The sequence below is a fragment of the Tupaia chinensis genome, unplaced genomic scaffold, assembly GCF_000334495.1.
Source record: "Tupaia chinensis unplaced genomic scaffold, TupChi_1.0 Scaffold000232_3, whole genome shotgun sequence".
In the NCBI taxonomy this organism is placed as follows: domain Eukaryota; kingdom Metazoa; phylum Chordata; class Mammalia; order Scandentia; family Tupaiidae; genus Tupaia; species Tupaia belangeri.
This window is the reverse complement of record NW_006159709.1, coordinates 432131-452209: the sequence shown is the minus strand read 5'-3', so window position 1 is coordinate 452209 and position 20079 is coordinate 432131. Positions and strand designations below refer to the sequence as shown.

The 20079-nt window shown below is 37.7% G+C and overlaps 1 long non-coding RNA gene across 3 annotated transcripts in view; it reads right to left on the bottom strand.

Moving 5' to 3' along the window:
* LOC102491838 (uncharacterized) overlaps window positions 1-20079 on the bottom strand; it is a 279406-nt gene that overhangs the window by 167828 nt on the left and 91499 nt on the right. The window contains exon 1 of one of the 3 annotated variants that reach the window (XR_001370378.2): window positions 8376-8520. The exons of the other annotated variants lie outside the window; for them this stretch is intronic. This is a non-coding gene — a long non-coding RNA (uncharacterized LOC102491838). Of the gene's footprint in view, window positions 1-8375; window positions 8521-20079 lie in introns of those variants that run through there. 3 annotated transcript variants of the gene reach the window in all.

Below are 20079 nucleotides of genomic sequence, written 5' to 3'. Positions count from 1 at the left end.
AAAAAAAAAAAAAAAAAGGTAAGTGCTAGCAGGGGTGTGGTGAAAGGGGAACTCTCTTACACTGCTGGTGGGAATGTAAATTGGTCCAGCCACTGTGGAGAACAATTTGGAAATTCCTCAAAAATCTATGAATAGAACTTCCATATGACCCAACAATCCCACTCCTTGGTATCTACCCAAAGGACAGAAAAATTCTTAATCAGAAAAGTACTTGCACATCAATATTCATTGTGGCATTTTCCACAATTGCTAAGACATGGAACCAACCCAAATGCCCACAAAAGATGAATGGATTGAAAAAGTGTGGCACATATACTCTATGGAATACTACTCAGCCATAAAAAATTTAAAAAAATAAAAAAATAAAAAAACAAGACCCTGGCTTTTGACAGAAAGTGGATGAATATGGAAGATTTACTGCTGAGTGAAGCAAGCCAGGCTATGAAGGAGAGACACTGTATGTCCGCACTTAACATACACTGAGTTTCCAGACTCTGTGACCAAAACTTAATGACTAAAGGATATAGAAACACAGTAAATGGTGTGAATACCAGATATAGTGTGAAAAGAACATGGGTGAAGGAACAGAGTTTGAGGAAGGACATTAAAAAGAAAAATGGAGAGGCAAAGCATTAATGGGACAAAAAAATAGGGTATTATCTGTTGAAGATAACTTTATACTATTATCAACTGGACTGGGGAGAAATAAAAACATGTTGGAATATTCACTTTGCAAACTAAATGATGTGATTGACTATATAAAAGAACTTGAAATAAAGTAAAATAAAAAAAGCAATGTAGATGTCTAATTCATTTTTCCTTCTAATCAGAGGGGTTTGCTCAGTCAAACTATAAGTTAAAATCAAAACTAAGACATGACATGCTCCCTGCCCATATGGATGGGATGTGAGTGATATTTGTGACTCACCACAGTTTTTATGCATATTATCTCATTTAATCCTCACAACCACTATATGAAGGAGATTCAATCACTCTCTCCACTTTAGGAGGGGAGCACATTGCAGGTTAAACAACCTGTTCTGCGAAAGTTTGTAGGAGCTACCAAGTGACAGCTGTCAAAGTTTCATGTTCAACCACTGCAGGTAGAGCCTCCACGTCCTTGGAACAGGCTTCCTGGCAATATGCTGGCAATGACTCTCAGAAGTTCATATTTGCTTATTCTAAAACACCGCTTTGCAAATAGAAATTGATTTAATCTTCTCAACAATCATATGGGGTGAGTACCATTTATTCCCATTTTATATAGGAGAACACTAAGCCCAGAAAGCTAACGAATTAGCTTTACATTAATTTTTAAGCTAATAAAAGGAAGAATGGATATTTTAACTCAGGCCAACTGACTACAGAGAACAGAAAATGAGTGATTAACTGCTGCACTACATAAAGGAATCAAACAACTTTGAAATTCTAACTTTCTCAAGTCACAATTGTTCTAGGCTGAAATAATATTTTCAATGGTATGCTCTTCATAGCTCATGAAATGAAGTATAATTTCCAAAAGTGTTCATTTTCCATTCATTGTGAAAATCTGAAAATACTTACAACTGGTAGTGAGGTGCCAAATAGGTTATGATGTTGAAAGGAAAACATGCACTAAAAGACTAGCTTAAGTAGAAAGCAAAATTATTTAATAGATAGAAATATCCTGGTCCGGGAACCAGCAGTTAGCGTAATGGCTATGTCGCTGGACTCCCACGTAGTCGACCGCGGTTCGTGTCCCGGCCCCGGTGGCTTAAAACTCACGCCGGGCACGTGTGCGTGCGTGCCCAAGATCCCGAGAGGAGAATGGAGGAGAAGGGATTGCGGCGTGACCATCCCCCCTGGGGGGTGATTTCTCGCTTTCTGTCTCTATGTCTCTCTCTGTCTGTCTGGCGAGCGCACGCGCCCTACAGTGAAAATCTCTCCAAAAAAAAAAAGAAATATCCTGGTCCATGGGCTAGTGTTATGGCCTAGTAGCCTAGTGATTAAAACAGCCAGGTTCCACATGGTCAACCACAGTACAAGCCCAGCCCCATTAGCTTGAACAACACACAGGATGCATGTGTGTACATTCCCAAAACCCCAGTTGGATGGAGAAATGGAGAAGGGATTGTAGTGTGACCATATCCAGTAGAGGAGTTCTCTATCTTTCTGTTTCTCTCTGGAGAGCACACACACATACCCTTTGGCAATTTAAAAAGAGAGAGAGAGAGAATTCCTGGTCATCCAGGGAATTATTACCAGAGTTATATGAAATTACTAGAAAAAAGTCAGGCATATCAAAAGGGGAAGTATGATATTAGTGTCAGCCAATTTCATTATCATCTTCGTCACTGCAATTACTATATAAAGCCAAGGCATCACAACACAGAAAGGTAATAACGATATGAAGTGAATTTTTTCAATAGAGGCATTCATTTTATACCAAAAGCAAGGAATTTCAAATTTTAATGTTATTTCTACATATTTCAGTTCAAGCCAAACCATTTAACTCTGAAAGAGTAAAATGATGATGTTAAAGATCAACTCTGAATCAATGAATTAAAAACCAGATTTAAATGAAGAAAAATGTGAGTGTAATTAACCCTAAAATTAGAGAGATGTTTTTCTCCCTCTTTTCCTTCAATAGCTCTAAGGTATGATCTGGTGGTGTAACCTGGGAATTTTTCACTTTTTCTACATAAAATGTCAATTTAGATACTCAGTGTGTCCTACCACTGGCCCAAGTATCCAAGGTGGAGGCTGCTGGAAAAGTGCAAAACACCTCCTGACCACATTCACTGCCTACCTGAAGAGGCCCAGGCCAATCCCATTAAAAGGGATTAGCATTTTTAATTTAACAATGTAATGAAACAGTATACTTATTTCATTTTACTAGAGTGTTTTTATCCCAGGGAAGGAGCTATTGTCTTGCTTTTGTTTCTTACACTTTCCTTTAGGTTTTCACCATTCCTGTCCAAATCCATCTGCACAATCAGCAAGACACCAACAGGACTAAAATGACACACATCTTCAAAATAACACTAGGAAGGTGGTGTCTCCACGATTCCTATCTTTCAAAGAGACTAAGACACAAAGAAGTAGGGGGTAAAAGAACAGGCATAGAAGGCTTCGACACCAACTGCTCTGCTGCTGTTACCCAGCACTGCCTCCCTTTTATAAATAAGCATAGTTGCACAACCCACTTTAAAGAGTCATCCAAAAGAGATGGAAAATCAATCAATATCTTTCTGGAGAGCCTTGCTCCACCTGGATATGTGTGAGCAGTCTCAAGTACCTTACTTTAGTGCCTGTGTTCGACCTCACTCCACCTTGGTTTTGTCAGTTTTCAGCACTTCTGGATCAGAGCCCAAGGAAGACAACTGATCTGTGTTATTTCCAAAGAGACAGAATGTCTTTTCCCAAATCATTCTGGTTCTTTTATGCCCTGCCCTATTTAAACCCTGTATGTTCTGCATATTGACATAAATACTTGTAGCAAAAGGATTCGGTCACTCTGAATTCTGCATCTGGTACTAGCAAAACACAACAGTCACTATGTTTCCAAGGATGATTATGAAGCATTCCGAGATCTCAATGTATGTACTAAATCGTTTAAATAAATAATAGCTTTTGCATAAAATTCATGTTAATTATCCTGGTTGTTTAAAAATAGGTAGTATACTGGGGCCAGCAGTTGGCGTAATGGCTATGTCACTGGATTTCCATGTAGTTGGCCGAGGTTCGAGTCCCAGACCTGGTAGCTTAAACTCAACTGCATACGTGTATGTGCATGCCCAAGATCCCAAGAGGAGAATGGAGGAGAAGGGATTGCAGTGGGGCATCCCTTCTGGGGGGTGATTTCTCGCTTTCTGTCTCTGTCTCTCTCTCTCTTTCTGAAGAGTGCAAGCCCCCAGAGCAAAAACCTCTCAAAAAAAAAAAAAAAAAAAGATAACAACTACCTGTTTATTTATATTTATCTATTTGCCAAAGTTTATCACATTATTTCACATAATCCTAAAACAAGTCCTTGAGGTGGGTTTTATTAAATACTTTATATAGATAAGGAAATAGACTAAGGTAGAGTCTATGTTGCTTAAGCCTGTGTGGCTGTTAAGTCATGATACCAGGATATAAACCCACTTCTGTCTGCTTCTAAAATCACGCTGTTAACCACAACACTGTACAGTTTCAGGTGTGAAATACATGTGTAACTCATTTACCCAAACTTCTTAATAAATTTAAGTAAGTTCCTTTTTCTGTCACCAAGTAAGATCACAAACACACAATTTCATGCTATTACCACCTTTATTAACTACAGATATACTTCCCAGACTGTATTCTTACTGGAGCCATGTTTTATGACATCATTCATTCAAAAAAAAAAAAAAAACCCAGGATATTTAGAGAGCAATATACTTACTATATGATATTACCTCATCAGACCTACAGGTAGAAGTTAGACCATCATGTCAGTTTTCTTTTAAATCTACCTTTCTTCCAATCTAGGAGGAGAAGCTTCCTTTGCATACATATTGCTCTGTGCTTGATATTGGTCCCAAAGGCAGGAACACATAATGGGTTTCCAGAGTCTTTCATTTTCTCAGGATGAGAGTAATTACATGAGAAAGAGGGAGGAAGAAGGAATAGGAGGCAGAAAGGCTGATGAAGCCAAGGATGCAGTGTATATACTTGGCAAAAAAAGACAGTGTACGCTTTGTTCTTTGTGCCAGGCCTTGTCAGTTCTTCCACCTGCATATAACCAGATTCCAAAGGGCCTAAAGTATTATAATACCCTATTCTTGGAAGCTCAGAATGTCACCAATGCAAGAGAATTTAGGGTGATTCATTTTAATATCAGTTGTTTTTGTTTTAAGAAACAACTGAGGCACTTCAATTTGGTACAATTGCCATTAGTTCTTGGACTGTTTCAGCCCGCCTCCTGTTTCAGCCTGTTCTTCGCAGGGAACAAATCATCTTACTGTAATCATGATTTCAGAAGGCTAAAAACATCCAGCCAGTCAGAAGCATCTCTTAACCCACAGAACAATTCTAAATTTTTCTAGCTGATTTATGGAATTAAAGTGCACTTTATCAACCTTGTCTTGCCCAGTACTAGAAAGAAAACAGAACTATGTCCTATGTCTTACAATTAAGCTTCATGTACTTTTCTTGGTTGAACTAAATTTCTAGGTAGACCAACTTCTCCCCTTTGGAAGTTAAGCAGAGTCACATATCCTGCCGCCTGCTGTGCTGACAGCCCTTGTCTATCACACGCGTAAGGACTCATGTTAAGACCTTGCTCCTCAAGGAAACATTCCGAGCCAAAGCTTCTGTATGCTGAGCAGTCCCTGGCTTCGTGCTTCACATCAGTTATGTATCATTTATTCCTTATTGTCCATAAGTTGCCGGAAAAGTCGTGTTGTATTTTTCTGTTTTTCTATGCAAAAAAGTGAGTCATGACTTTTCTGACAACCCAATATATTCTTTAGGTAGATCTTATACATTAATCTATCTTCCTAGATAATGGAAATAATAGTCATAATAACAAAATTTGACATTTTAGGCACTTATGCATGTGTGCCTAAAATCTGGAAAGGAGAAATAAAAGAGGAGAAAGGATTGCATTTAATTATCTTTATTTTATTACTTGTATAACTCAGAAAATTCCTTTAAGATGTTTTATCTTAACTATTTTTAATTGACAGATAATGCTGTATTTTTTAAATTAATTATTTTATCTAGTTTATTTATTTATTTATTTATTTACTTACTTATTCATTTACTCATTTAAATTTGACCAGGACAGAGCAAGAGAAAGAGAAAGAAAGTGAGAAAGCAAGCTGCCAGGTCCAGGACTAGAACCAAAGTCAGCCATGTGGGAGTCCAGTGCCCTTAACCACCATGCTACCTGCTGGCCCCAACATTGTATTATTTATCACATACAACAGGAAGATTTGAAGTATAAATACATTGTGGAATGACTAAATCTTGCTAATTAACAAATACATTTCTTCCCATGGCTATCGTTTTTGTGATGAGAGAATTTATCCACTCTCTTTTCATTTTTTAAAGGAGCAGTATATCATCATTAGATCTTAATTTTTTTTTTGAGAGGTTTTTGCTATGGGGCGTGTGCACTTGCCAGAAAGACAGAGAGAGACAGAAAGTGAGAAATCACCCCCCAAGTGAGGATGGTCACACTACAATCCCTTCTCCTCCATTCTCCTCTTGGGATCTTGGGCACGCACACACATGCACCTAGCTTGAGTTTAAGCCACCAGGTCTGGGACTCGAACTGCACTCTACTACATGAGAGTCCAGCAACATAGCCATTGTGGCAGCTACTGGTCCCAGATCGTAACTATTTTTGACCACAGAGTTAAGATGTATATTGTGATCAGGGCCAGTCGGTAGTGTGGTGGCTGAAGCATTGTACTCCACATGGTGATCCCAATTCAAATCCCAGATCTGGTGGCTTGCTTTCTCACTTTCCCTCTCTCTCTTTTTCTCTGTCTCTCCTAGGTCAAATTAAATAACAAGAAGAAATAAAATTAAATAAATAACTCTTTAAGATATATATTGTGACATCTGAAGTTGAAAGATGAATAATTAACAGAGGCTGGAGGAGGGGGGAGTTTATATAAGATGCTGATGAACAGAAATGAAATTGTAGGTAGATAAGAGGAATCATTTCTATTGTTATCAAATGTAATGCAGAGAATATGGTAAACAGCCAATTACTGTATCTTAGAGTAAAAGAGAGGATTTTGAATATTCTTAATACAATATAATGACAAATGTTTGAGATACTAGTTTTACCCTGATTTAGCCACTATACATTGTACTCTTTCACTGAAAAATCACATTGTACCCTATAAATATATGTGATTATTATATTAATAATTTTTAAATTCCTCAAAAAATCTAAAACTTAGAAAAATATATATGTGCCCATTCAAAGGTAAAGCAATTTTTTTAAAAGAGACTTTTTTGCTATAAGGAGTGTACACTATCTGGAGAGACAGAGAGACAGAAAGCAAGAAATCATCATCTGATGGGGAGGACTTCTCCATTCTCCTCTCAGGATTTTGGGCGTGCACGCACACACACCGAGCATGAGTCTAAGCCACCGGGTCTGGGACTTGAACCACAGCTGACTACACAGAAGTCCAGTGACATAACCATTGTATCAAATGCTGGTCCCAGGTAAAGCAATTTTTAAAAACAGAATAATGATCATTTTTTAAAATACACATAAACACACACAAAGATAGGTAACTCTAACCTGAGCCTGTTATAAAAATTCTCCCTGGCTTAGTTCTAAGAAACATATTTGAGTTAAAGATCTGCAAAGGATTGTTATCAAGGAGAAAGAAGAGACAGAATCTGGAAAGTGCTTCTGTTGGTGCACACAAGATGAATGGCAGTTCGCCGATAGCTCAACATTCCAGGCAGCTAGAATAAAGCAACCCCACCATTTTCTGAATTCTCAACTGTAGGCATTATAAATTCTGACACCCAGGAATAACCAAGGAGCAAAGTGGTATCTCTCATAAGAACCAACTATACTAAAATTACATTAAGTCCAGTGAGGAGTCAGCTCTGTGATAGCCTTCACTCACCTACCTGAGATTATATTCCCCAACCAAAAGCACCTACTCGTATAAATCCAAAGGGCCATATATACCTCACACAGAACTTTCAAAATCCCTCCTTGGTTAAGGTATAGGAAGAGGGAAATAAAATTGGTTCTCAGGACAGTCATTTTCTATCGGGCAGATGCACATCAAGCTAGCTGGTGTATACCTGGTCCCATGGTAGGAATGCCTAAGTGGTGCACCCTGGGGAAGGCAGCCAGAATTCCAAACTTCCAAGGTTCTCCTAAATGGCAGGGATCAATAGCACTCTCCAAGATACATGTCTTCTTCACCACACTGCTGTTACATATTTCCAAGACCTTCTGCATTTGGAAGGGTGAGGGTGGGCAAAGAGACTAGTTATAATCTATAGACCATAAATGGAAGTTACAGGAACCCTGCCCAGGCTCAGTGCCTAAAACCTTGATACCATCCATTATACCTCGTTCTTTTCTGGTCTGTGGCCAGATGCAGAGAATATAGTGCAAGAAGCTGGGGCTCTAGAAAATGATGAAGAAACACTAAGAAGAAAGAGCTTGGGTATCTAAATGACCTTGTGGCACATACTTAGCCCCATCCCATGCCCAATCCACTTTGTACTGTTATGTGAGCAAGAAGCAAATATATAACGTGGTGAGCCAATGTGACGTAGGGATTGATCTGTTACAGTCTTTTGGCTACCCTGAACAGTCACACTGTGTTATTCCATCTACAAATGGCCAATATGGGTATCAATTACTCAAACACCCAACTTACCACTAGATGTCTGGGCTTGTTGCTAACTCCAGAACATGAAGACGTTATGCTAACAGCCTCAGTGGTGTTGGGCAGCTGGATTTTAAAAACTGACTGACAACAATTGAAGAGACCACCAAAAACAAATATGCCCAAAGAAACGATTTCTCCGAGTTCTGAAAAGAATTCTCTCCACAGATTTATCTTGTTTAAATAGTGAGTTATGTACAATTATTTCACAGATGAGAGAACAGAGGTTTCATGTACCTCATCCAAGATCATCCAGCCTACATGTGTCTGCTTGACTTCAAATCCTGTGCTCTCAACCATTACATTCCTTAAGGGCAAAAACCAGACTTAATGTTTTTTAGGTCCCCTAACATAGTTCTAAACCGAAAACTTAATAAATGGCAACAGTGTGACTCTCAACAGTAGGTAATACACTTATTTCTCAGAGCAAAAGTTGACTATGTTTCCAAGACCTTTTTCAGTCATTCAATTACAGTCTTTCATAAGAATGTTGTAAAATAGGTCCGTGAGGGTTTTTGACAGGAAGATACAGTGAAAGACACTTTGCAACAGGAATCTCAATATACAGGGCACAGAGAGGATTATAGCTTTGGTATATGAAGAAGAAATTATTTTTAGAAAGTGGTTACCAGGGACCAGCAGTTGGCATAATGGCTATGTCGCTGGACTCCTATGTATTTGACCATGGTTCGAGTCCCGGACCCAGTGGCTTAAACTCACACCAGGCACGTGTGTGTGCGTGCTTGAGATCCTGAGAGGAGAATGGAAGAAAAGGGATTGCAGCATGGCCATCCTCCCTGGGGGGTGATTTCTCACTTTCTGTCTCTCTGTCTCTCTCAGTCTCTCTGGCAAGTGCACACACCCTATAGCAAAAATCTCTCCAAAAAAAATTTTTTTTTAAAAGAAGTTACCAAGAAGAAAAGTTATTTTTTGTCTCTCTGTTTTTATTTCTTATTGCTTCTTAGCCTTTTGGCTAAGACCAAGTGTATTTACTTTATTTCATGAAATAGAGAGAGAAATGAGAGAGAGAGGAAATCACATCAGTGTTTTATCATTCCATGATCCCTTCCCCTAGACTTCCAGCTAACCAGGGTTATGGGGTATGTATGCACATACCCTGAATGTTTCAGGTCAACCAGGACCTGAACTCTAATCATCCAGGTGGCTCCAGTATTACGAAGCAGTGCACTACTACTACCTGTGCCACTAAAGCTGGGCCAAGAAAAGTTGGTTTTTGTGTCTTTTTTAATATTTTTTGCAATAGAGTGCATGCACTCATGGAAGAAACAGAGAGACAGAAAATGAGAAATCACCCCCCAGAGGGATGGCCATGCCGCAATCCCCTCTCCTCCATTCTCTTCTCAGGATCTTGGGCACCCATGCACAAGCTCTCAGTATGAGTTTTAAGCTGCCTGGTCCAGGACTCAAACCAGAGTTGACACATGTGTGTCCAGCAACATGACCATTATGCCATCTGCTGGTCCCAAGAAAATTGTTTTCAATAGGCTCTTTTCAGTGTTCATTTCATAGGCATTTTAGAATCCCACTTAGTGTTGGGACCACACAGCTTCAAATATGATCAGAGAAAAAGACAAACAAATGCAATTTCCTTGCCAATGATGTTTAACTGGGTAAGTTTAAGTTGAATGTTGCAAAAAAGATACTCCAAGCTAATATTAAAGACAGACATTTCTAAGGACCAGCATTTAGCATAATGGCTATGTCGCTGGGCTCCCATGTAGTCAACTGTAGTTTGAGTCCCGGACCCGGTGGCTTAAACTCACACCGGGAGCGTGTGCGTGTGTGCCCAAGATCCTGAGAGGAGAATGGAGGAGAAGGGATTGTGTCGTGGCCATCCCTCCTGGGGAAGTGATTTCTTGCTTTCTGTCTCTGTCTTTCTGGTAAGCACACACACCCTATAGCAAAAACCTCTCAAAAAAAAAGATAGACATTTCCCTATTTTATAGCAATGAATTCACAATTCACTTTTCAGTACACTACAAAGAGACAAAAACCTGAAAAATCAGACTCCTGAATTACGTAATGACAACTTTATGTCACCAGAAGTAGAGAATATCTATCAGAGTCATTGTTTTCATAGAAAGGGACTGATTCGGAACATTCAATGAATAGCTAAACCTTGTACCAGATACCTTTAACTTCTCATATTCAGAAAAGCAACCAGGGTAAAGGGAAAAAAAAGATAAGAAAGAAAAAACAAGCTAAAAACTCAAAGGACATGATTCCATAAAGAATTAATAAAGTTAGACTGTGTATTTGAAAGAAACTGAAGGTCAGAATGGGCAAAAACCTAGCATATGCTCTACTCATATTTTTAAAGCATATACAGAAAAAGGAGAATTCTTTGAAAATTACCTACTAAAATGGAAATAAAGTTACTCTTTTAAAAGGGAAATAGCAATTTGTATGTGATCTGGAATTTTAGGGAAATGAACCATATGATAATAATAATACTTGTAGTTTGTATGAATCATTGATGCCTATCTCATTTGTTCTATCAAGAATCTTGTAAACTAACCAGGGAAAGATTATTAACTGACCAACTCACAATAAACATAAGAATAAAAATTAGAAGCCAATTTTTTTTTGAGAGCTTTTGCTATAGGGCACGTGTGCTCGCCAGAGAGAGACAGAGAGACAGAAAGCGAGAAATCACCCCCCAAGGGGGATGGCCACACCGCAATCCCTTCTCCTCCATTCTCCTCTCAGGACCTTGGGCACGCACGCACACGCGCCCGGCATGAGTTTTAAGTCACCGGGTCCGGGACGTGAACCGTGGTCAACTACGTGGGAGTCCAGTGACATAGCCATTACATTAACTGCTGGTTCCCATAGGTGCCAGGAATTTTAATCAAGTATTTGTTAATATATCTCCCACTCCCATACGGCTCAAACTCCAGTGATGACTAGCACTGTTTTTCCTCTAGCACTACTTGACCTCTACTATTTCTATTCTTTCGACTCCTTAACATTTTCTCTCTAAAAAGCCTCAGATAGTCTTACCATGGATAATATGGCCCAGATCTCAGCCATAGACTTGCGAAGAAGTTCCACTTAAGACTTCTGGGAATTGATCTCTGAATAACTCTTTACTCTTAGGACCAGCCACGTCAGCAGCCCTATTCTCTGTTCTCCATTTCCTCACTCAAATGACTGCCATACTCTGTGTCATGTTCAGAAAAAAATTCTTATTTAGAGATTTAGACACTCATGGGGCTTACCTTGTGAGGCTGTATTTTCTTGAAATTATTTTCCTAGACTGACCTGTTTTATGCTATTTGAAAACAGTTGCCCCATGTATCTTAACCAGTTTTAGAAGGATCTTCTATAGGATAGCTAGTCTGTTACCAGAAAAGCTGATAAAATGAGCTTAACCTCAGGAATAGATAGAACCATATTAAATAATCTTAAGGGACCAGCAGTTGGCGCAATGACTATGTCGCTGGACTCCCATGTAGTTGACCGCAGTTCGAGTCCCATACCCAGTGGCTTATACTCACACCGGGCGCATGTGCATGCATGCCCAAGATCCCAAGAGGAGGATGCAGGAGAAGGAATTGCAGCATGGCCACCCCCCCCCAGGGGGGTTGATTTCTCACTTTCTGTCTCTCTGTCTCTCTCTGTCTTTCTGGCGAGTGCACGCGCTCTGTAGCAAAAAAAACCCCCCAAAAAAAAAAAAAAAAAAAAGAAGATCAAATCTAAAACGTTTACCAAGCCTTAAGAAGAATAAATATAAAGAGAACTACACCTACACACACTAGCCAAAATGCAGAAAGTTAGATAAATAGAAAATATTTACAGCATACAGAGAAAAGAGATATATTTGATCAGAATAAAAGAATAAAGATGATCACAAGCTTTTAAGAAAATGGAGACTGAAAAACAAACCCAAAGAAATGGCATCTTTAAATTGCTGAAAATAAAAATTAAAACAAACTGTTAGGACCAGCAGATGGCATAATGGTTATGTCTGGACTCCCTCATATCAACACCAGTTTAAGTCCCAGACCAGGTGGGGCTTGAAACTCACCCTGGGCACAAGTACCTGCAAGCCCAAAGTCCTGGGAGGAGAATGGAAGAGAAGGGATTTATTCTCCCTGGGGGGAGATTCCTTGCTTTCTGTCTCTTTCTCTGTCTCTCCAGCATGCAAATGCACCCTATAGCAAAAATCTCTCTGAGAAAAAATAAATAAATAAATCTGTTAATCTCATACTCTGCATCCAATAAAAATATCCTTGAGAAGTAAAAATGAAATAAAGGCACTGTCAGATAAACAAAAGCTGAGAATATTATCAGCAGACCTATAGTGCAAAAATGTAAAAAGCTAAAGATAAATGATTCCAGATAGAAATTCAGATCTAGAATAAAGAATAACAAGAATTGAAAATGTTAAATAAATTGTTAATTTTAAATGACTATAAAAATAATAATACTCTAAGATGGGGTTAATAACAAATGTTAAAATTAAATTTATGACAATAATTACACAAAAAAAGGAAGATGAATAAATTAAATTACAATGTTACATTTTGAAACATTAGATGTAAATTTGAAGAGGTTCTAATTGACTCTAAAAGGGTTCTAATGAATTAAGAATTTTAGTCCTAGCCCTAGAGTAATCAATAAAAGTAATACATACATACTAAAGGAAATATAACTAAAATACAATAGAAAAATAAAACTACACTGAAAAATATCCAGATATCTCAAAGAGGGGAGGGAAGAAATAACAGAGGAATAAAAAACAGAAGAGACAATGGGAAACAAATTTTGATACTAGATATTTAGTAAGAATCACTCAATAAGTCCATTTAAGCGATGAGTGGTTACTGCACTGATTCCTGAAGAAATATAAATATTAATAAGACATGTCTCCTGCTTTAAAAATCTTACAATTGTAGGACTATATTGTTTTAAAAATACAACACATATAATAATTAAGATTGAAAGGTTTTATATACTGAAGAATACTTCTTATGTACTAAAGATTATACTAAATGCTTTATAAAACTATCTCATTTTTTCTCACAATAAAGCATTTTTCATAACGTAGGTGACCCCATTTTGTAGACAAAAGTTGGACGAAGGGGCCAGCAGGTGGCATGGTAGTTGGAACGCTGGACTTCCACATGGTTGACTGCAGTTTGAGTCCTTGACTTGGCAGCATGCTTTCTCATGTTCTCCCTCCCTCTCTCCATCTCTGGTGAATCTCTGTATCAATCTAAAAATTAATAATAATAATAAGTAAAATTAAATAAATAATTCTTTAAAAATAAAGTTGGGGGGGGAAACAGCAGCTTGCGTAATGGCTATGTCGCTGGACTCCCACGTAGTCGACCGTGGTTCGAGTCCTGGACCCAGTGGCTTAAACTCACGCCAGCCGTGTGTGCGTGTGTGCCCAAGATCCCGAGAGGAGAATGGAGGAGAAGGGATTGCGGCGTGACCATCCCCCCTGGGGGGTGATTTCTCGCTTTCTGTCTCTATGTCTCTCTGTCTGTCTGGCGAGCGCACGTGCCCTATAGCGAAAACCTCTCCAAAATAAATAAATAAATAAAATTAAATTAAAAAATAAAGTTGGAGGTAAGTCCCATGAGATCAACAACTACAAGTATTATTTAATCACTGTTAATGCTTCACACTTTGCACATCTAATAAGTGCTATTTTGAAGTTAGACCAGACCTACTTGAGTTCAAAGACTTTGATGTTAACGATTAGGATTTAAAAAGCAATAAACTGGATGACAACATAAGAGTTCTTCAAAAAGTTCCTAAAATGTGCACGTTATAGAAAACTATCTATGGATTTCAAAATAGTTTTGAACCCCAAAAATCTAATATTTTAATTCTGTTCTATTTTTCTATGAATTTTTTGAAGTATTCTGACATATCTAGTTTCTGCAGGACAGTTCCCATCTATGACTATTGTCTCAGTGTCATTACTAACAGGGCTCCAATTCACTCAAAACAGTTACATTTGGATAATAAGTTACATGGTTTCCCTAGCTACAGGATTTCAGAAAAGAAAGAGAACCACTTTTTGTTGGCATGAATAGGAATCTTTATTCAAGAGATGGTACTTGAAATCATCTTTATAAAAGATGATTGGGATTTGCTAGGCAGAAAAGAAGGTAAGGCTTAAAAGGTGAAAATTATGTGACTTACAAAACACATGATATGAACTTGTAAATAGTCATGAGATTTGGAAGTACAAGAGAATTTTAAAATAAAATTATTTTTCACAGACTCAGAAGTCATGGGGATTGAAAGCTTTCTAAATGATCAGAAACCAGAGGGCCATGACAAACATGAGTATACCTCACTGGGATAAGGTAGAGAAACTAAGGACCAGCAGTTAGCGTAATGGCTATGTCGCTGGACTCCCATATAGTTGACCGCAGTTTGATTCCTGGACCCGGTGGCTTAAACTCACGCTGGGTGCATGTGTGTGCGTGCCCGAGATCCCGAGAGGAGAATGGAGGAGAAGGAATTGCAGCATGGCCATCCCCCCTGGGGGGTGATTTCTCGCTTTCTGTCTCTCTCTGTCTTTCTGGTGAGCGCATGTGCCCTATAGCAAAAACATCTCCAAAAAAAAAAATAAAAAAGGTAGAGAAACATTTTCACTTCTCTTTTATTCAAATTTTTGTGTGTCTTTATTGTTTTTCTTTTTTCTTTTTTATTAGTCCTGTTAACAGTATTATTGTACACATTATCATCAACAGATAATTTTCCAGTTTGGGGTCCCTTAAATTTCTGTCTTAAAAGCCAGAGATCATAACACGTATTGTGTAAGTTACCCTTTTTTGGGAAGTGAAAGTAGAAAATACTTAATTGATTTAAACAGATACAAAAAGAGGTAACCTAAACCAAAGTGATTTTCAATGAAGTGAAAGACAGATTCACATTTAAAAAAAAAAAAAATCTGTTAACACCTACTTCGCCAATAAAAACTTTTCAGGGAAAATAAAAGATATGCCAAGGTGTGTATTCAAAGAAAATATTCAGCAATTGAATCAAAATATTACTACTAATATGATGATTATTACTATTAGCTATAGTTATCAAATACTTACTTTGTACCAGGCACCTTGTTGGACATTTTATACAACACATCTGAATCCATTCCTACATTTCTTTAATTCCAACCATCTTACTCCTGTCTACAAGTCTCAATGCAGCAATAATAATCCCAAATACTCTGAATGGAAAAAAATCAAGGCAAATTGGGAAGGGCTGTCCTCTCTCCCTAGCTCCCATTGGTAGGCCTGTAGTTCAAAGGAAGGGTACTAGCACACTCCAAAGAAAATGGTGCAAGAGACAAAGAAATGGAAACAGTAGTTAAACGAAAATTAACTGCTTGGAAAAAAATAATGGTTTACAAAAACGAAGTATACCTTGTCTAGATTATAGACATGTGGCATGAAATTAAAGGGAAGTAAACATGGACTCAGAAACTGCAAGGAGAATGGGGAGGTGTATTGTTACTCTATTATAAACTTCTATAACAGAACTGTTTTCTAAGAGAAGCAGTTTCTTTATCTACGGGATGTAAAACTGAACTTGAGAAACTAGCTAAAAATATCCAGTACAGATAGTTTCTTTCGAATGACGAGGATTATTTGAACATGTTATGTGTTTTTCAACTCTGATTACTAAAGCTCTCTCTATGCTGAATTTCTTTGATGTAGGAAGTACTTTAAATTTTAAAACTATCACAGCATAAACTTAAATTGTTTAAACTTTCCCTTTTTCTAACAATACCTACTTAGTAGATATTAGTAAGATATTTCAACTTAAAGAGAATCCTTAAGATATTTTGAGAAGTTCACAGCTTCTCATTTGTTTTTCTTCTTCGTAAGTAAAACTTTGGGTTTACATTTGTAAGTTTTATGATAATTCATATAATTACGTTTTTAACCAAGAAGATGGATGTCTTTTATTACTCTTTGCTTATAAGTCAGGGTGTGGTACTTTCAGGATTTTCTTTTACTAACTAAAATGCAATATATTATTCCAAATTTGTGAATACCTCCTTCAAGTTCATGTTACTGCAACTTGAATAAACTGGAAAATTATTTAGAGCAAGTTGAATGTTTTTCTGTAGTAGCTAATATTTATAAAAGAGAACAAAAAAACTTAGTTTTTCAGTAGTTTCAGGGTTAGTTTATGGGTTTCAGGGCTATATAGGAAAGAAATCTACCAAAGCAGGTAAGGAAATGGAATATGGCAGGGGGAATGGTTAAATAAGTCATAGTTCAGACTAGATAATGAAACTCTGAAGAGGTCTGTCACGTTAGCTTTTTAGGTCATCCCCCCCACCCCCCTGTCCCCACCCCTCGCCCTTAGGCAAATTCATCTGAATCTACCAGACTGTTGAACAGTGTTAATTTGTGAATTCAAGTTTTCTGGTTCCACTAAAACTATTCCAGAAGAATGCTGACATAAAAACCTTGAGAATGGTAACACTCATCAATTGATCCAAATAATACCAATTTAATAGGAATAAAAAATGTGGCTGAATTGCTTATTCTGAAATTACTGGCAGTATCTTATCATACGGAATCATTAATAGCTCAGAAGCAAAGTAAAAAACCAGTTAGACTGTATAGCAAGTTTTCTATATTAATTCTCAATAAAGGTCTTAGAAATCTACCAGTTTTCATTTATTATACTGATTTTGTCTCTTAAATATCTTCAAGAAACTAACAAATGTTATCATATAAAAAGTCCTACCACTTAAATACTACAGCACTGTACTCTCATTTAAAAATTAACCAAGAAAAGTCAAAACAACTCAAGATGTGTGTTAAGTAAACTTCGAAATAGATTAAGATCAAGATCAATAATTCATTTAATCTAGGACCCAGCTATGGTGGTACAACAATGTCACAACATTCTACGATGCTGGAAGCCCTATGAATGATTGAAGTTTGGTTCCTAGGTCAACCTGTAGATGTGTAGCATGCACATGCCCGTGATCCTGACTGGCTGGGAAAGACTGGGGGCAAGAAGATGGGAGGATGGTGGTGTGGGACCCTGTTAGGGGTGCTTCCCTCTCTTTCTTTCTTTTACGAAATAAACTTTTCAAAAATAAAAATTTTAAAAGGTAGTATAAAAATAGTTGATTTTATCTAGCTCAAACTTCAAAAGGAAATCAGAAATGCCCATCCACTCCAACCTCTTCAGAATTGATGTCTGATCACCTACTGCTTAAGTGACTTGCAGGTGGCAACGTTACTCAGACATGTTTAGAAGCAGTATGAGTCTTCTTGAGCTACCGGGAAGCCATTTAGTTCACTGAAGCATACTCAACACTTGTCACAGAACTCCTGCTGTTTTAGGAGTTCCAAATTAGATTCAACAAGGTAATGGGCTAAACCATAGGAACACCCAGTGCAGTTTTTTGAAGTGCTGATATTTTACATCTTTCTTAAAGGAATCTCTACTAATTATCACTTTACCTCACAAGAAGACACACATGGAAAAATTACATCATGATCACTATATAGTTAAAGAATAGTCTGTGCTATTTGCTTTTCACTCAGGGGTTTGGAGATAAAGATCTTAAATTCACCCATATCCTGACTTGACCACTCTATACGTGTGACCCTCCCACATACCGCAACACGGTTATTTACCTCTGTACATCTTCTTTGCTCATCTGAAACAGAATACTTACTTTAACTGGTTGCTGAATGGCTACACACATGTGAATCCATTTTAAACTTTTACTTGGCCCTTTGGAAGTGCTCAATAAACATTGTCTGGGCCCAAGCTTTGGAATCAGACATATGGGAGTTCAAATCCCAATTCTAACACTGTTTGATTTGGGCAGTCTAGTTGACCTGTCTCTTAGTGTCTTCCTCTATAAGATACAATGAAATTACCTACCTCTCATTCTGTAAGAATGAGTGAAGTAATGTATGAGTGCTTAGCACTGCCCTTACACAACATATTTCACAAATAAAGGTTATTATTTTTTCGCATTTGACTCTAGACTATAGGAAAAGCCAAGTGGCCAGTTTGTGCTTTTAGTAAAATTTGTAGGACCCAAATCATCTCTCTGAATCTGGTCTTCTTTTCCACTTCAATTTGCAGTAAAGACCTTGACCATCCTAAATGTACTTGGGCTTTTCTTTATGTTGTCTACATTCATATTAATAGCTTTCTTTGAACATAAATTCTGAGAGACTATGTATATCGAGACTATTAGTCAGCTCTTTGATATTCATTGTGGATACGCTATTGTCACTATTCCATGATGAAAATCTGAAAGCCTTTCGTTCCAATTCATAAGCATCCAGATAAACAAAGTAATAAAAATCTTCTGTCTCCAGACTAGTTCTCTTATAGACATTTTATGTTCAGTAGCCACAGAAGCTATGAAATGTTCATTTCCACTTTATTAGAATAATCTTTGTAAATGAAGACTGCCTTTGTCAAAGGACAGAAGCCATAGAGGAGTCCCACTGAGAGGGATCTCTTTTGTGATTGACGTGGGCATTTGTGACATAGTTGGCACTATGGGAGAGTGGTGTGAAGTGGCCTTCAGTAAGCACTGTAATATTCTGCACTGTCTTTACAATAGACACTGTTGCTCCCTGTCACCCTATAAATGTAACAAATTCTAAAAGACCTTTAATCATTCATTTATTCTGACACATTAGAGGATTTATACTGGAGAAAGTCACCTTAACGCAATCACGGTGGGAAGGTCATTAATCAAAGCATTAACCATATTCTGAAACAGAGAGTTCATGTTTGAAAAAGATACAAATAAAATGAAGAAAGGGAAGTAAAATTAGGGCACGTATATGAGAAAGAAGCAGGGAGAATTAACTGGAAATACCTTTCCTGTCAACCTTATGTAAAAGAGCACCCTCCCCACTCTCACCATCTAAATGACTTCTCTGCTATATTCTCCGCAGTATTATCACCACTTGATAGTACATTCATTTATTAAGTGTTCTCCCCCTTTACAACAAAATCTCTGAAAGTAGGATTTGGGATCTAATTTCTTCATTCCCTGTACCACCAGAGCCTAGGATAGAGCCTGGTATATAGTATGTTTGAATCCATGTGTTCATTGAAGTTGAATAAGGACTTTTACCTGAGTAACCCAAGTCAGTCTACACAGGACTGGAAATTGGGGCTTCTATTCAATGTCCAAAGAGATTATAAGAAAAAATGAACAAATTTTCCTCTTGAAATTTATCACGTTCTCATAATTACAGAACTTCAGATATAGTTAACAATGGGGAAAAGAAACAGAAATATGTACATGGGGAAGGTGTTTTATTATAGTTCTGACAAAAGAAACATGAATTAAAATGACAATGAGGGGGCTGGGAGGTGGCATGGTGGTTAAGGGCATTGGACTCCCACATGGCCGATCACAGTTCAAGTCCTGGACCTGGCAGCTTACTTTTCTCACTTGCTCTTTCTTGCTCTCTCTCACTTTCTCACTCTGTCCCTCTCCAGTCAAATTTTAAAATAAATAAAGTTAAGTAAAATAATTCTTAAAAAAAAGATGACAATGAGGAAACAATTCTTTTTCCTGTGAGAAAAGCACCCTTCATTAGTGAGGTGGTGGGAAATGTGGGCCCTCTCAGACACTGCTGGAAGGGAAGATCGGCAAAAAAAATTAGGTAACTACTTTCATCTAAACTTCACCATT